At 46.8% G+C, this 15,572-nt stretch overlaps 1 long non-coding RNA gene across 1 annotated transcript in view; it reads right to left on the bottom strand.

Moving 5' to 3' along the window:
• Positions 1–531: 531 nt before the first annotated feature.
• The window catches only part of LOC144264331 (uncharacterized), a 38,535-nt gene continuing 23,494 nt past the window's right edge, over positions 532–15,572 (bottom strand). Inside the window, exon 4 of the long non-coding RNA XR_013346038.1 lies at positions 532–1,121. This is a non-coding gene — a long non-coding RNA (uncharacterized LOC144264331). The remainder of the gene's footprint in view (positions 1,122–15,572) is intronic.

A 15,572-nucleotide genomic window follows, 5' to 3' on the forward strand; every position in this document is an offset into this window, starting at 1 on the left:
TTATCCTTGGGGACCCAGCCTACCCCTTAATGCCCTGGCTCATGAAGCCGTACACAGGCACCCTTGATGGTAGAAAGGAGCCGTTCAACTATAGGCTGAGCAAGTGCAGAATGGTGGTAGAATGTGCATTTGGACGTTTAAAGGGTCGCTGGTGCAGTTTACTGACTCGTTCAGACCGCAGCAAAACCAATATTCCCATTGTTATTGCTGCTTGCTTGTGCTCCACAATCTCTGTGAGAGTAAGGGGGAGACGTTTATGGCGGGGTGGGAGGTTGAGGCAAATCGCCTGGCTGCTGAATACATGCAGCCAGACAGCAGTGCGACTAGAAGAGCACAGCAGGAAGTGCTGCACATTAGAGAAGCTCTGAAAACCAGTTTCATGACTGGCCAGGGTACCATGTGACACTTCTGTTTGTTTCTCCTTGATGAAAACCCACCCCCTTGGTTGACGCTAATTCCCTGTAAGCCACCCATCCTCCCCACTTCGATCACAGCTTGCTTGCGAAGGAAATAAAGTCACTATCATTTAAAAAACATGTATTCTTTATTAATTGATTATAAAAATAGGGAGATAACTCACAAGATAGCCCAGGTGGGATGTGGGAGGAGAGTAGGAAGGAAGGAAAAGGCCATTTCAAAACTTGTTGAATGACAGCCTTCTGTTGCTTGGGTTATCCACTGGGGTGGAGTGGTTGGGTGCCTGGAGCCTCCCCTCTTCCCCCACGTTCTTGGGCGTCTGGGTGAGGAGGCTATGGAACTTGGGGAGGAGAGAGGGCGGTTAAACAGGGGCTGCAGCGGCAGTGTGTGATCCTGCTGCCGTTCCTGAACCTCTACCAGATGCCGGAGCATGTCCGTTTGATCCCGCAGTAGCCTCAGCGTTGCCTCATGCCTCCTCTGATCTTCCTGACGCCAACTCTTATCTCAAACGTCCCTCCTGTCCTCATGTTCATCGGCCGCTTTCCTGTACTGTGCTACTGTGTCCCTCCACACATTCTGCTGAGCTCTGTCAGTGCCGGACGACTGCATGAGCTCAGAGAACATTTCATTGAGCGTGCGTTTTTTTCGCCGGCTTATCTGTGATAGCTTTTGGGACAGAAGAGGGAGGCTTGAAATATTTGCAGCTGTGGGAGGAAAAAAAAGGAGTGAAGTATTTTAAAAGATACATTTTACAGAACAATGGTTATACTCTTTCACAGTGAACAACACTATTCACATTACATAGCACATGTGATTTTGGTACAAGGTCACATTTTGCATCTTATATTGAGTACCTGCGGCTTTGTTGTTACAGATCACACACACAGTGCTGGGCAACAGAATTCGGCTTGCAGGCTGCCATGGTAAGCCATAGTCTTTCAGCTTCGCCAGCAACCTTCATAACAGCAGCGCTCTCCTTTCCCAAACCAAGCAAAGCTCGTTGAGTTGGCCATTAAGTACTGCGGTTTTCGTGTTAACATGCAGCAGCAGAAACCAAACTAACCCCCTCTCCCACATTCAATTCTCTGGGATGATTTGATTTAACGCTACTAAATTCGACATAAACTCATAATGTAGACCAGGCCTAAGAACAGGGCCTCAGACTGTCACTGTAAGAGAAGGCCCGTAAACAGGCAGACTGTGATTTTGATTCTTTCTTTTATACCTCTATAACTAGCTAAGTGATAAGAATACACCTAAATTCTTAAAGTATAGGCCTTCGCAGACAGGCCTGAATATCTATATCCTAACAGTGCTTAGTCACTTTCACCTGTGTAATCAATTTCCCTTGTTTGTGTGGGAGATCTTCCATAGGAAGGAGAGAGAAATATCTTTACAAAAAGGGAAGTGTGATTGTAAAACCACAAAACTGGCCGGGTGCCTTCCGTAGATGTCAACTCATTGGGGCAGGGAGTGTCGTTTTGGTCTGTGTTTGTACAGCCGATAGCAAACAGAGCCCTGGGACATGACTCCTAGGTGCTGCTGTAATACACATCATAAATAAATAACAACAAGCATAGGGGCAGAGGGAGGGGGTGAAACTCTTCAACTCTGCCTTCTTTTTTCTTTTTTTAATTGAGTAGGTTTCAGGTTGCTGGATTCCTTTTAACAATATTTTAAATGGAATTATGAGGGCAGGGTCGCATTTTCAGTGCTGGTGCCGTAAACAGACACAACCCTGCTATAATTAGCCCGAGCTCTGAGAGCACGCAGCTCACATGACCTCCAAACAAGGCTCTGCCCCAAACCCACATGGCCTTCCTGATCTCCAGGCAGAACTGAACAGTTCCTGCTGCTACAGAGTTCCCTTGCCAAGGCAGTAGCCACTTAATAACCTTGTAAGATGCCTGAGAAGGAAACATGATGTCCTAGAAGCATGACTGTCCTGTCAAAACACAAGCTTGGGGCATAAAATGGATGGATAGGCTGCAGCTGGGTTTGGAAGGTAAAAAATCAGGAGCCAAGTGGGACCAAGTAAAGTCAGCTCACTTCTATGTGTAATAAGCCTCCAGCGGCTGTATGAGGCTTTCAGCTGTGTTCTTATCAGCTAAGCAGCAGAAGATCTGGTCAATTCTTGGTTGGGAGCCCTCCAAGGAGAATCCAGCAGGGAGTGGAACTGGTAATTCAGTAGTCACTGGTCTTTCCTCTGAGTCAGTGCTCCAGCTTTGGGAGAGCTCTGATAGTAGAATACCAGGGGTCAGATGTTCCTCTCTGATACACTTGGTGCACCCCTTTTGATATTCATGGGATTGCGTCTGTATAACTCAAAGGACAATAGGGGCTTGCATTGCCAAAGCAAGGTACAAACATTGTCTGACCCTGATACCACTGCTGGGGAGATCAGTATCATCATCTTGGTGTTACAGATGGGGAAACCAAGATAGGTTCAGTGAATTGTCCAAGGCCACACAGCCTATTGGCAGCAGAGGCAGGACTAGGTCCTAGGAACTCCTGGCTCCAACCCCTGTGCTCATTCTGAGTCTTCTTAGACCATACAGGGTGTTGTGTTTTACGGGTGTACTATATAACCAAAGTCCTGACCAACTGTTTGCTCATTAAAAATCAGATGGAATTTTTCATAGCAGGATGTGGGCTTCGGCCCTGGATTCCTGGCCAGAACTGAACCCCTCTACAGTTCTGTTATGTGCAGATCTGGGGTTTTAATTTGGGCCCCATCGCTAGGTGAGTCCTTGCCATTCTGGGATTTGGAATGTCCCCAGTCTGACGAGTGGCGTTCAGCCAGCCTGGCCTATTACAGTTCCTCCATTGATATCAACTGTTCTACTGTCTCTCCAGGTGCGGTGGCCTGATATCCTCCTTTGGCTGATCGCTTCCCAGTGAGCCAGCATAACACTGACAAACCCCGGTCACCAGCGGGCAGAATCGAACCGGGGACCTCTGGAAATTACTGCATGAGCTAAAAGCCAACTGGCTGGTAGGTCAGGCTGTAGAGCAGACTCATTTAATCTCTCTCTCTAATGGTCTCGGTGCCACTAGATGGGAAAGAACACCACATCCAGGAGGTGTGTGGGTTACACCAGCATAGATTGCGCCTGCCCCACTGGAGAGGAGATTCACACTGAGCCCAGGGAAAACTTGCTCCCCCAAATTGCATGTGCTTATAGAAGAGCGAGGTGAGAGGTGATGAGCAGGACAGTGAGTAGAGGGGAATCCAACCCAGCCTGATGTGAGAGGGCTGTTGTGCAGCCACCCAGTTAGTCCAGCCTAGGGACATATTTAGCTAAATGCCTCATTGACACGCTTAGCATCACACTTAAGTCCATGCCTCTTCAGAGATACCCATTCTATACCTCTACCTCGCCCCAGGCTCGCCCTGGGCACAGGCAAGTAAGCCATCAGGTGTCAGGGGGTTGAGACTTTTTTTAGTGCCCAGTGCAGAGGGGTATTTTATCTTACTAGGGCCAGCAAGCAAACTCCATTCACTCTTGGGTTAGACCGCAACAACCTTGCATGCTTGCAAGATCAGAGCAAATTGTGTAGCCTGATACAGAACTGTCCCAAGACAGTGGCTTTGTGGCTTCACCTATTGTGACCTTGCTGTTACATTCCCAGAGATTTTCCCTAAAGTTACGTAACGGTGCAACCGCTTTTGAAAGAGAGAATCATATGATAGAAACTGAAGATGGACAAGAGCTACGAGATCATCTAGTCAACCGCCACAGGGATCAATGCAGAATTTTCTGCTACAATAGTTATGTTCTATTAAACCCTCCATCAGCTATTCTCACTGTGTGTGCTTCAGATGCTCTCTGGAGTTTTACCCAGTCTAGTTTTAAAGAGACACTAGCTGGTTAAATTAGGTCCTAGGATGAAGTTTTATAAAAAGGTTTAAATAAAATAACAATGAGACATTATCTTTCTAGAGCACCTTCCATTTAAGGATCCAATCCCATAGAATTTACATGAACACATTCTGATTTCACAACACTCCTGTAAGGCAGGTAAATATCACCTCTATCTTACAAATTGGTGGGGGAAACAAGCACAGAGCCGCTAAGTGATTTGACCAAAATAAGACACCAAGTCAGTGGTGGAGCTCGATTAAAAACACAGCTGTCTTTGCTCCCTCCCAGGCTAGTGTTTTGACCATAAAAATAATGGAAATTTTGCCCCAAAATTTTTGTTTAAAAAAAATTTCTCTGAAAGCAGAGTTTTGTTTGGATAGAAATATTGCCTTGCTGTGTTTGCAACCCAAGCAGTGGAACATTGTGCAAGGGGCAGAAAATGAAATGGGCTGAACAAAAGTGAAACTGTCTATTCAATTTTATTGTTCTGGTTGATGGAAATGAAAAAGCATCCAAACAAATAGCAGCAATGGTAGAAAGTCAAATAGATTTTTAAAATTATTTCACTGGTCATAAATCTTCGGTGATATTAATATTTTAGAAAGGAAGTTCAAGTCTGGAGTAATAGGATTGAGGCTCTGTGGGAGTTTTGCCTGAGATAGGACTGAAGGATTTAGACCATGATTTTTAGTGTTGTTTTAAATAACCCAAGCGATGGAGCTCGAATGATCTCCTTTGGGAAATGACTGCACAGTCTAATCATTCTTACGGTTAGGCTGAATACCAGGAATTTTTTCTTAAGCTGTACTGCGATTAACTTCACTCCATTACTGCAAGTAATATCCAAATCAACATATTGGCAGCTCCACTAGAGATAAGGCTGAAAGTCACTTACTGTTTAAAAGACGGATTCTGAGTGCTTTAAAAGCCACATGCTGACTCAGGTGGTCTTGAAATTTGCTACGCTCACGGGGGTGCAGGGTAGGGACAGTGGTCCAAATTTGGAGTCCTAATATCAAAGCAGCTTTGTCCTCTGATTCACAAAGGTTTCCATGTGGACTCTGGGCTGGCTTTCTGCTACGCACTCTGGTTTAATGGTTGTCCTGGATAATTCTAGTTACAACTCCTGACCCCTCATGCAGCTGAGTATCTTCCAATCGTATCCAAACCATTCGAACTGCATTTGAACTATAGGCACAGTGAGGCAGTTAGTGTCTATATAGAGAGCAGAATGAGGGACAGTTTGGAAGAACTCCGAATTTACAACATTCCATTCTCTGTAGGGTTGATTATATCCAGATGGTCCATATTGCAACCTATGTTTAGAAGTGAACTAATATCTTAGGGCTAAGAGTGAATTCCTCTAATCCCCAGATGCCTTGCTCAAGCAGTCAGTAGTTTCAGAATGGTTCTTTATACATCTTGAGATTTCTTATTTTTGCATAAGAACAGCCACACTGGGACAGACCAATGGTCTGTCTACCCCACTATCCTGTCTTCTGACAGTGGCCAATGCCAGGTGCTTCAGAGGGAATGAACAGAACAGGGCAATTATCAAGTGAGCCATCCCCTCTCGTTCACTCCCAATTTTTGGCAATCAGGGGTATAGGGACACCCAGAGCATGGGGTTTTATCCCTAACCATCTTAGTTAATAGCCATTGATGGACCTATCCTCCATGAACTTATCTAATTCTTTTTTGAACGCCATTATAGTTTTGGCCTTCGTAACATCCCCTGGCAAGGAGTTCTACAGGTTGACAATGCGTTGTGTGAAGAAACACTTCCTTTCGTTTGTTTTAAACCTGCTGCCTATTAATTTCATTGGGTGACTTCTGGTTCTTGTGTTATGTGAAGGGGTAAATCACACGTCCTTATTCACTTTCTCCACACCCCTCATGATTTTATAGACCTCAAACACATCCCCCCCTTAGTCGTCTCTTTTCCAAGTTGAGCAGTCCCAGTCTTTTTACTCTCTCCTCACATGGAAACGGTTCCAGACGCCTCATCATTGTTGTTTCCGTTCTCTCTACCTTTTCCAATTCCAAGAAAAAACAACTGAGATGGGGTGACCAGAGCTGCACGCAGTGTTCAGGGTGTGGGCGTACCATGGATTTTACCATGGGCGTACCATGGATTTATATAGTGGCCATTATGATATTTATGGCCTTATTACCTATCCCTTTCCTAACAGTTCCTAAAATTCTGTTAGATTTTTGATGGTTGCTGCACATTGAGTGGATGTTTTCAGGGAACTATCCACAGAAACTCCAAGATCTCTTTCTTGAATGCTGGGAGCTAAAGATCACATCATTTTAAATGTATAGTTGGGATTGTTTTCCAATGTGCATTACTTTGTATTTATTGATATTGAATTTCATCTGCCATTTTGTTGCCCGGTCACCCAGTTTTGTGAGATCCCTTTGTAAACCAGGACCGGCTCTAGGCACCAGCAAAGCAAGCACGTGCTCAGGGCGGCACAATTCCAGGGGCAGCATTCCGGCCACCATTTTTTTTTTTTTTTTTTTGCTTGGGCAGTTGCGCTGTCAGAGCTTGGGGCAGCAAAAAACCTACAGCTGGCCCTGTCTGTAACTCTCTGCAGTTTGCTTTGGATTTCACTATCCTGAGTAATTTTGTACCATCTGTAAATTTTGCCACCTCCCTGTTTACCCCTTTTTCCAAATCATTTATGAATATGTTGAACAGCTCAGAGATCCTATTATTGTACCACTGTTATGTAAATATCCTACCATTCCATCCTCTCTTGTGCTTACTTCACTGTTGTTGTTTATATTCTAGTAGCATTTAGGAATTCCAGTTGGAGATTGGGGTCCTGGTGTGCTAGGTGCTGTACAGGCAACGAGACACGCCCCATCTCAGACAGTTGACGATCTAAGTTTCAGACAGAATGCAACAGGCAGAAGAAATGCAGATGGGGCAGGTTGGAAGGACGAGGTTACAATACAATGAATGGAGGTTCGCAGAAACGAGCAGAATTCCTTAGCCTAACTAATGCTAGAAAGAAGTTTTTTGGAGGCATCGCAGCAGGGGCAGAATGATCAGACGATCCAACCGTTTTTACTCTTGTTGTATTACTGACGCGGCACTCCTTGTGCATTAATATTAGGTACATTTTGAAAGCCTGCCAGGAGACAATGGCTGTTTTATTGGGTTGTGTCTTTTTCTTTTAAAATGTTAACGGGAGGAGAGCGCTCCAAAAAGTTGCCAGCCAGGGAGTGAAATCTTCAGAAGTGTAGCATAGACAGCAACAGCTATCCCCTGTTAATGTGCTTCACGTGAGCTCCAGTTACTGAGCACAATACAGGGGTAAGTAGGTTGGATGTAATGTCCTGTGCTATACAGGAAGTCAGAATAAATGACCTAATGGTTCCCTTTGTTCTGAAACTCTGTTAATCTAACCATGGGAAGGGAATGCCTTCTCTATGCTCCTTCAGTCTTCAGCCTCTCTGCTGTGGTTACCATTAAAGGTTGTTCTATGTGCAATGAGTTTGGCAATTCTCAGTGGACAAGTATCTATGCGACAAGAAAACACCTCCCACACTTGGTATGTTTTTTGTCTGTGTCAGCAAAGAGGACAAATGGGCCGCAGAGAATGAATTACCTTTTGCCCCTTACAGCTAGCTAGTTCTCTCCAGGACAGGGCTGGAATATATTGGCAGGGCAGTCTGGTGAAGCCTGGGCTGCTGCTGCCAATTCTGTGTCTGTTCTGGGGGTCAAGAAAAGACTTTGTTCTTCCAGACTGCCACTCTGACACCTTCATGAAGGCCAAAACAGCTTTTAAAGAACCAGGCGCTGGCTTGCACTGCCGCTCCCCACCTGGAACTGTGATGTGGTGTAAGGAAGGCTCTGTATCTGGATTGACTACAGAATCAGACTCCAAAACATTTCATCTTCTGCTACCAGTCTGTGGCTAGAATAACTGAGATAAATCTAATTGCAGCATTCTGTGCACATTAGTCACTGGCCCCTGGAGCCAACTTGCACATTGTCTAGGACAGCGGCCTTCAGATACGGAACTTCCACATCTTCCATCTTGATTTGAGTGCTTTCAAGGATGTTGGTGGGTGGTTGTTTTGTTTTTGTCCCCCCCACCCCCATTTGTTACATACTTTAACAAAACTGTAGCAGCCCCTTGCTTAGATCCCTCAAGCATGGTGTGCAGCTGTTGGGGGGAAGAAGGGGGACTGAGGAATCCACACAACCGCTGGATCATTGTCATAAGTTCTGGGCTCTGTCCCATGTCTTCCTCAGCCTTCCTGTGGGATCTTGGACCAATCACTGAGGCCCCTCAGTCACTGGCCTGATGCTTAGAAGTGCTGAGCTGATTTTGAGGAGAGTTTCCAGAATCTGGACAGTTTGCAGGGTCAGGGACCCCAGCATGTCAGTAACATAAACCCTTCCCACAAACGGTGGGACCAGGGATGACAAGCTCAGCTCTTAATGAACCCAGGCTCCTAGAGGAAAACACCTATAGACCAGCCAATGACACCTTCTCGGGAGGATTCCATGTAGGGAGACCATACAGCCCGTTTTGGCCAGGACAGTCCCCTTTTTAAAGCCCTGTCCTAACTTTTTTGGCAAAACTGAGCATTTGTCCTGTTTGCTTTTGCCAACTTGATCAGCGACACCAGCCCCAGCTGTGTGGTGGAGGCAGGGCTTGGGCCAGCCCTGCAAGGAAGGGGGCCTCAGGCTAGCCCCACGCGGTGTCCCATTTTCCCTTGGGGAAATATGGTCACCCTAATTCCACGGCATAACCAGCCAGGGGGACCTGTGGCATTGCTCAATGCTGTGCCCTCTCGTCCGTAGCGGAACACATTCGGGGGAAGCTTGCATAGCAGAGCTCTTGTAGCTATAGGCAGGAGGCAGGAGGAGACGCAGGGAGAGAAAACTGGCAGAGAAAAGAAAGCATCCTGCTTTCAAGGCTTATTTGTAACACCCGCAGTCCCAGCATGCTTCACTCCCCTAAAAGGAACCAAACCCTGAGCTCCTGGGTGAGATTTCATTCAGACCGTACTCAGATGGAGCTCACTGACTTCACTTCCTGGGGACGGAGCAGGTGAGATCTGTGGATGTGGCACCAGGCGCTTAAGGGAATAATCGTGAGTCACCTTGCAGCAGCTGATATCTGGGCTGTAACTGAATGGACAGCTACAACAACGCTGCAAACTGCCTGTCTGAGTCAGTGGCGGGAGGGAGAGAACAGGTCTCTGAGCCATAACACTGATCAGCTCTGGGACTGTGAGGGGAAACAAATGTAAGTTCAAGTGTTGGTTTGTTGCTATTCCCCACCCACCCGATCATGCCCTTCCTGACAGGCTGTGGCAGTGCTATGAAACTTGCTGCAGCCCGTGGACTACTCTGCATGGTCTAAAGCCATTGATTTACCCGCAGGTGATGTGCCATCTGTACTTCAGTACGCTCATCACTTACGGCAAGTGCTTCATCTAGCCATCACCCTCTGCCTGATCCTTCCCCTGCTCCACACAGGGCACCCCATCCACACCCAGCACAGCACTGATGAAGTGGGCTGTAGCTCACGAAAGCTTATGCTCAAATAAATTGGTTAGTCTCTAAGGTGCCACAAGTCCTCCTGTTCTTTTTGCGGATACAGACTAACACGGCGGCTACTCTGAAACCAGTGTTACTCTGGGAGGTTTCCCTCCATCATATGGAGCCTGTGCACCACCAGAGTCCGATCAGGGCCAAGTGAAAAGAGTACCAGGATGAGGCACAGTAAAGAATCAATTGTCTGCCCTTCCTATGTCCATCTCTTTCTCTCATGTACAGAGCAGCGGAACTGGTGCTCTAACTCTATCCAGGGCTTATATTCTCATACAGTATTTCCCGGAGCCCCCACCCACACCCTGCATTTGGGACGCCAGGCTTCAGCTGCAGGGCACCAGGGCTTGGGGCTTCAGCCCTGCAAGTTTGAAAATATTTACTGGAGCTCCACTCTGGCCAGCTCCAGCTGAATTTAAGCCCTGACTCTATCCTTCCGCCCGAAGAGCAAGCCTTTATCCCTGGAGCTATAACAATCACTCTAGGGAGCTGGGACTAGTATCAGGTCTGTTATCCTCTCGGTGGCCCTCCCCTTAGAAGACAGCCTCATTCACATGAGAGCACATGGCTCCAGCTTGCACCAACTTATTTTGACTCTAGTTAATTTTTGTCCCTACACTCTTCTTTTTCCTAGCGCTCTGTTCTCTGTCCTCTCTTGCGCTCCACTCTGCCCACTCCAGAGGGAGCATGTTCCGGCTGACAGGACTGGATTCCAGAGACTTTCGGTTTTACTTTTTTTTTTTCCCCTGCTGGCTCATGCAGTAGTGCAGCAAAGTAGAAAATAAAGTATGTCATGATAGAAGAGATGCACTGTCCTGCCTGATTCCGCTGTTGGTATCAGAGGGTGGGAAGGGAAAGCTTTAATAACTATCTTTCCGGGGGTGGAAGAGCAATCACTAATATTTGGTGTGCAGAAGTGACAAGCTGATAACTGTTTGATAGTGGGTATGTTCGTAATGGGATTCCATCATTTGGGGACAGTACAAGGAGTATACAATCCAGATGAGACAGCAGTATGTGCTGGACCTAGGCATAGAAAGAGAAATGACAGGAAGGACCAAGGTCCAGTGTTGCCCATCCCTGCTAAATTACAGAAAGTTGATTCTGTGTAATGTGCCTGTTTGATCTGACCAGGCAATCCCTGCTCTGAAAGAAGACAGAAAACACCCAAAAGTTCCTGCCAATAGCACTTAGAGGAAAATTCCTTCCCGTGGCCAGATCTGGCAATCAGGTCCACCCTGCAGGTGAGTGCAGTCCTACAACAAGCAAGTCTCACTGAACTCAGTGGAACCGGGGTTTGCTCAGCGCTTTGCAAGATCAGGTGCCAGGGGAGCAACAACCCCTGTGGCCAAGTGTCTGACTCCACTTATTCGCTGAGTTTTTTTCCCCATTGAATCCTGTTTAAACTCTTCAATTCTCTGTGAGCTTGTACCATGGCTAACAGCACACTGCCTGCAATTGGAAAGGAAGAATTTGCTACATTTTTATTATCCACCCATAAACAATACCTGTTCCACTTGTTAAGCTAGATGTGACACAATACAAAATCACCCTGAAATTCCTTCGCCCTGTATGCAGGGTATGATGCATAGATTCCGCATTTCTGCAACTATTTATAAAATGTTCGCAGTCCACCATGGCTGTAGGTGCGCACACAACATCTGGTTTAAAAAACAGCCCATGTTTTGACTCTTCCAAGGAGCTAGAATAGCTGAGGACTTTCCCCTAAAATAAATAAGCAAATGCTGGAGAATAGGGCTTGGTATGAGGCCCACATCCTAAAAACACACTCAGACAGTTTAGACCAGCAAAGGAGGCAAATTCCACAAGGGAGAGCTGTTCCTTGAGCCAGCAGCTCCCAGATGTTTAATTACAGAGACTGTGACAGATACAGCAATTTACTGCCATATTCTTAAGATACCTTATTGAATTAAGCTTAAGTATCTTTGGTGTCCATTGTATTAAATGACTGGTTTATGTATTATTGCAGGCCAGGAGCGTATGGAACCTCTCCAGGGGGAGATGAGAGACGTAGGGGTTCCCTGGACTATACTGAACAACGTGCCAGACAAGAATGGACTTTTGGAACAAAAAGTCTTAAGTAGTTTTCCTGGGTAAGGTCTAGGGGAAGGTGAATAAAAATTCCCCACCTCCAGTTATGCAAAAACCCAGCCTTTTCAAACAAGGCCCTGAGGAGTGGGCCTTTGTCTGCTGATCCCCTGTTACATGGGCCCAAGATCAAAGGCCCAAGCAGTACAAAGGAAAGTCTAAACTGTTTATGGTGGTTCTGGTTCTGAATCTGAGACAGTTCTGAACTTTTAACCATGGGGAAAACCCAGTTGTGGACTGGTCTGATGACAGTTTGAAGGACTGACACCTACCAGAGCCTGAGGTTGGAGGTGGGGTGCACTCCGGTCAGCTTTTTAGAAAGTGTGGGAGTTCTTTGACTGTTTTTAGTATATTTTCTCTGTACTGCTTTCCCCTTAAGAATAAATGTGCGTGCTTAGAAAAAGCTGTGTGGTAATGGATAACGCTAGGATGGGTAAGGTAGGGTAGCAACTAGGCTGAAGCCAGAGTGGGTAGGTGGCAGTGCGGCAAGGCTCCAAGAAGAGTGCCATTCAGTAATCCAGGCCTGAGGTGACAATGCTATGAATAAGTAGTGTGATACAGTCTGGGTCAAGGAAAAAGTACTCTTGGCCATCCAGGACAACAGGGATTCGGGAATAGTTGGAGACACAGGAGCACAGACACAAATGGAAAACTTCTTGGACAAAGGCTGGGGAACTCAACAACAGGGACGAGGATACCCTCAAGATTCCCACCAACAGCTGCTCCTCCAGCCTCATCAAACCACTAGCAACATCTCTGTTGGGTCTGGACTGAGCCTCAGCCAGCAAACTATCACCTAAATCCTAATCTCAGCCAAGCCCTGGGAAAGCACCAGCTGGGTGTGACGAAAGCACAACCGGGCTGTGTGTCACCTGCACAGTAATAATGCTGCAGCTCTGATCTCACCATGAGCCATTGTCCCACTCCGCCCCCTGAGCCCTATCAAAGAGGGAAGAGTGGAACCATCAAGGGACTCTGCCTACCCCAGCGAGGGACATCAGGAAGGTTAGCAAAGCCGCACAGGAACCGGTATCAGAGGCTACTCTGGACAGTTCTGGAGGATCAAGATCAGAACACTCTCCCCTCCAAATCCAGGCCGCAAAGCCAGCAGAGAAACGTAAGGACTCCAGAGCTGCCTTTAATATCCTTCTAAAAAGGCAAGATTAGGGACAGAGCAAGGACTGGTGAGAGCCAGTGACACGGCTTCCTGAGAGCAAGGATGATGCACGAGCACTTCGTTGGACTTTGGAGACCTAGGTTCAAGCTTCTGCCCTCCCATGGGCTTCCTGTGTGACAGCGGGCAAGTCACTTACTCTCTGTGCCTCAGTTTCCCATCACTTCAGTGGGGATAACCGCACTGCTCGACCTCACAGCAGTGTTGTAAGGTAAATACACTAAAGATTGTGAGGTGCTCAGATAGTCTGGTAATAGGGGCCATGTACGTACCGTAGACAGTAAGGGTCTAATGACTGCTCATTTGAGGGAATAAATTACTATACTTTCTCATATAGAAATGTCCATCTCAGCCTTTCCTGTCACTAGCCACGAGGGGCATACATCCAACTTGCAGGTGGTGAGCACAAAGCGCCCCATCCTCTGTGACTGAAACTAGTTTGAACGCCGCCAGAGATGTTGCAGCTCCCTTCACTACAGCAGTCAGCCCTGTCTGGATCCATCAGACCCATCTGCAGAGACAGCAGAAGATTCCTCATGGCACGTGGGATGGGAGAGGATTCACCAGGATGCTGACAACTCAGGGCAGCTCCACTGGAGAGGACTTTGCAGACACAGTGGTGGAGAAGGAAGATTTTTCCCCCTACACCAGTGCAGCAAGACAGGGTTTTTCAAATTCTGTGCCACAGCTGACCAGAGTCAGTGCATGATTCCCACCAGCCATGTGCTAATCTCCACCCCACATCACTCATTGTACATGCAGTATGTTCTGTAAAGTGTACAGCTGTTGCCTGTTCCCTTTTTAGCCTGGGATCATCCCACTTGTAACTCAGTAATTGGGGGTCACAGCGTGTTAAAGGGTCCCAGAATGACTTTCAAGGATGCCCAACGCTGTCATGTTCGGAATGGTTCCGAATCCAAACCTGGATTAGGATCAGAATTTCACAATTGATCTTATTTTTTTCCCCCAGTATTGCTCACAGTGTCATAAATGCTTCCCACACAAAACAGCTCCATCTTTAAAATGTGTCGGATCTGAACTTTGGAACGTCCAAAACCCAGATCAGAACTGAGGAGCATGGCCCTGTCTCTAGGCACAAGACGGCAAGTTACTGTGAAGTGAACAAGGCATGTGAGGACTGTGTGGCACAATAGTCCATGAAGGAAGTATCCATCAGAGATATCAGTACAATGCGGTTTTTATCTCCCTTCTCACGTTGACATGTTTGCCCACTTCTAAAGTTTGGGAGAGTGTTGGATTATCAGCTTGTGAGCACCAGTCTGTCCGCCCACCCCAGCCTCAGCACGGGTCACAGAAGAGCAGAAAGGGAACTGGAAACAGGCAGGGAGCCTGGTGATGGAACATGAGCAGGGCCACACCAGGCTGTTTGGGGAGGCTCAGCCTCCCCTGGCCTATGATACCCGTCACCCATGGTCTCCTCTAAAAGACCCCTCCCATAGCAGGCTGCATGGAAATAAATTTATCTACCTCAGACACAAAGGGCTCAGTTAACCCTGCCAGGATTTGAACCTGAAGGCGTCTAAGCAACCTAAAACTGACACTTAAACCACTAAGTTAGCCACTTTATCAAGCAAGCACATTCACCCACCGCAAGTATGAAAGTAATTGTCTCCTCTTCTTTTAAATGCCTCCCCACATATCCAATGCGGCCATTCAGTTTTTAAACTGAAGTTTGTTGCTGTGCATTTACAATCCTACTGATCAGGGAGATCCCTAAAAGAAATCGTTAACAGGTTTTTGCAGAGGAAGATTGTTTTGGAGCGGGGGAGTATCTCATGGAGCAGAGAAAGGTGATGGGAATACATACAGTGGAGGCAGACGGGGGAAAGAACAATGAAGGAATTCATATTTTAGAAATCCTAGAAGCTCGTATTACTCATAAGCCTTCCTTGCTGCTCCATTTATCAACCAAGATAAACACAAGCGCCACAAAGCTTCACTGTTGAACCAGAGAGAGGATGTATCTGACAAGCAATTCCCAAACAGCCAGGCACTCCCAAGGATATCACATAACATCCCCCTTACGTCATCCAAGGAGCAGAGCCAGACCAACTGGATTACATTACTTCTCTTGCCTGCTGTACATGGCAACAGCCAGTAGAGATGTGGCAGGGCCCATTTCACCCACTGTCCTTTCAACTGGAGCCCTGCTCAAAACTCCACTCACTTTATAAAGTGCACACGGGACTATCACTGTGTTGAGCTTTTGCAGCACGTATCTCAAAGCGCTTTGCAAGCAGGAATGGGAGCTCACAGAAGTGAGATGGAACAAGCCAGTGAGCTCACCCAGTCTCTCTCCCCGCTAATGAAGAATTGTTCCCTTTCTTGATACTCAGTTTACACTTCCCCATTATTACTGATTTGTAGTAGCACCTAGGAGCCCCAGTCATGACCAGAACCCCATTGT

Source organism: Eretmochelys imbricata, chromosome 4 (assembly GCF_965152235.1).
Source record: "Eretmochelys imbricata isolate rEreImb1 chromosome 4, rEreImb1.hap1, whole genome shotgun sequence".
Taxonomy (NCBI): Eukaryota; Metazoa; Chordata; order Testudines; family Cheloniidae; genus Eretmochelys; species Eretmochelys imbricata.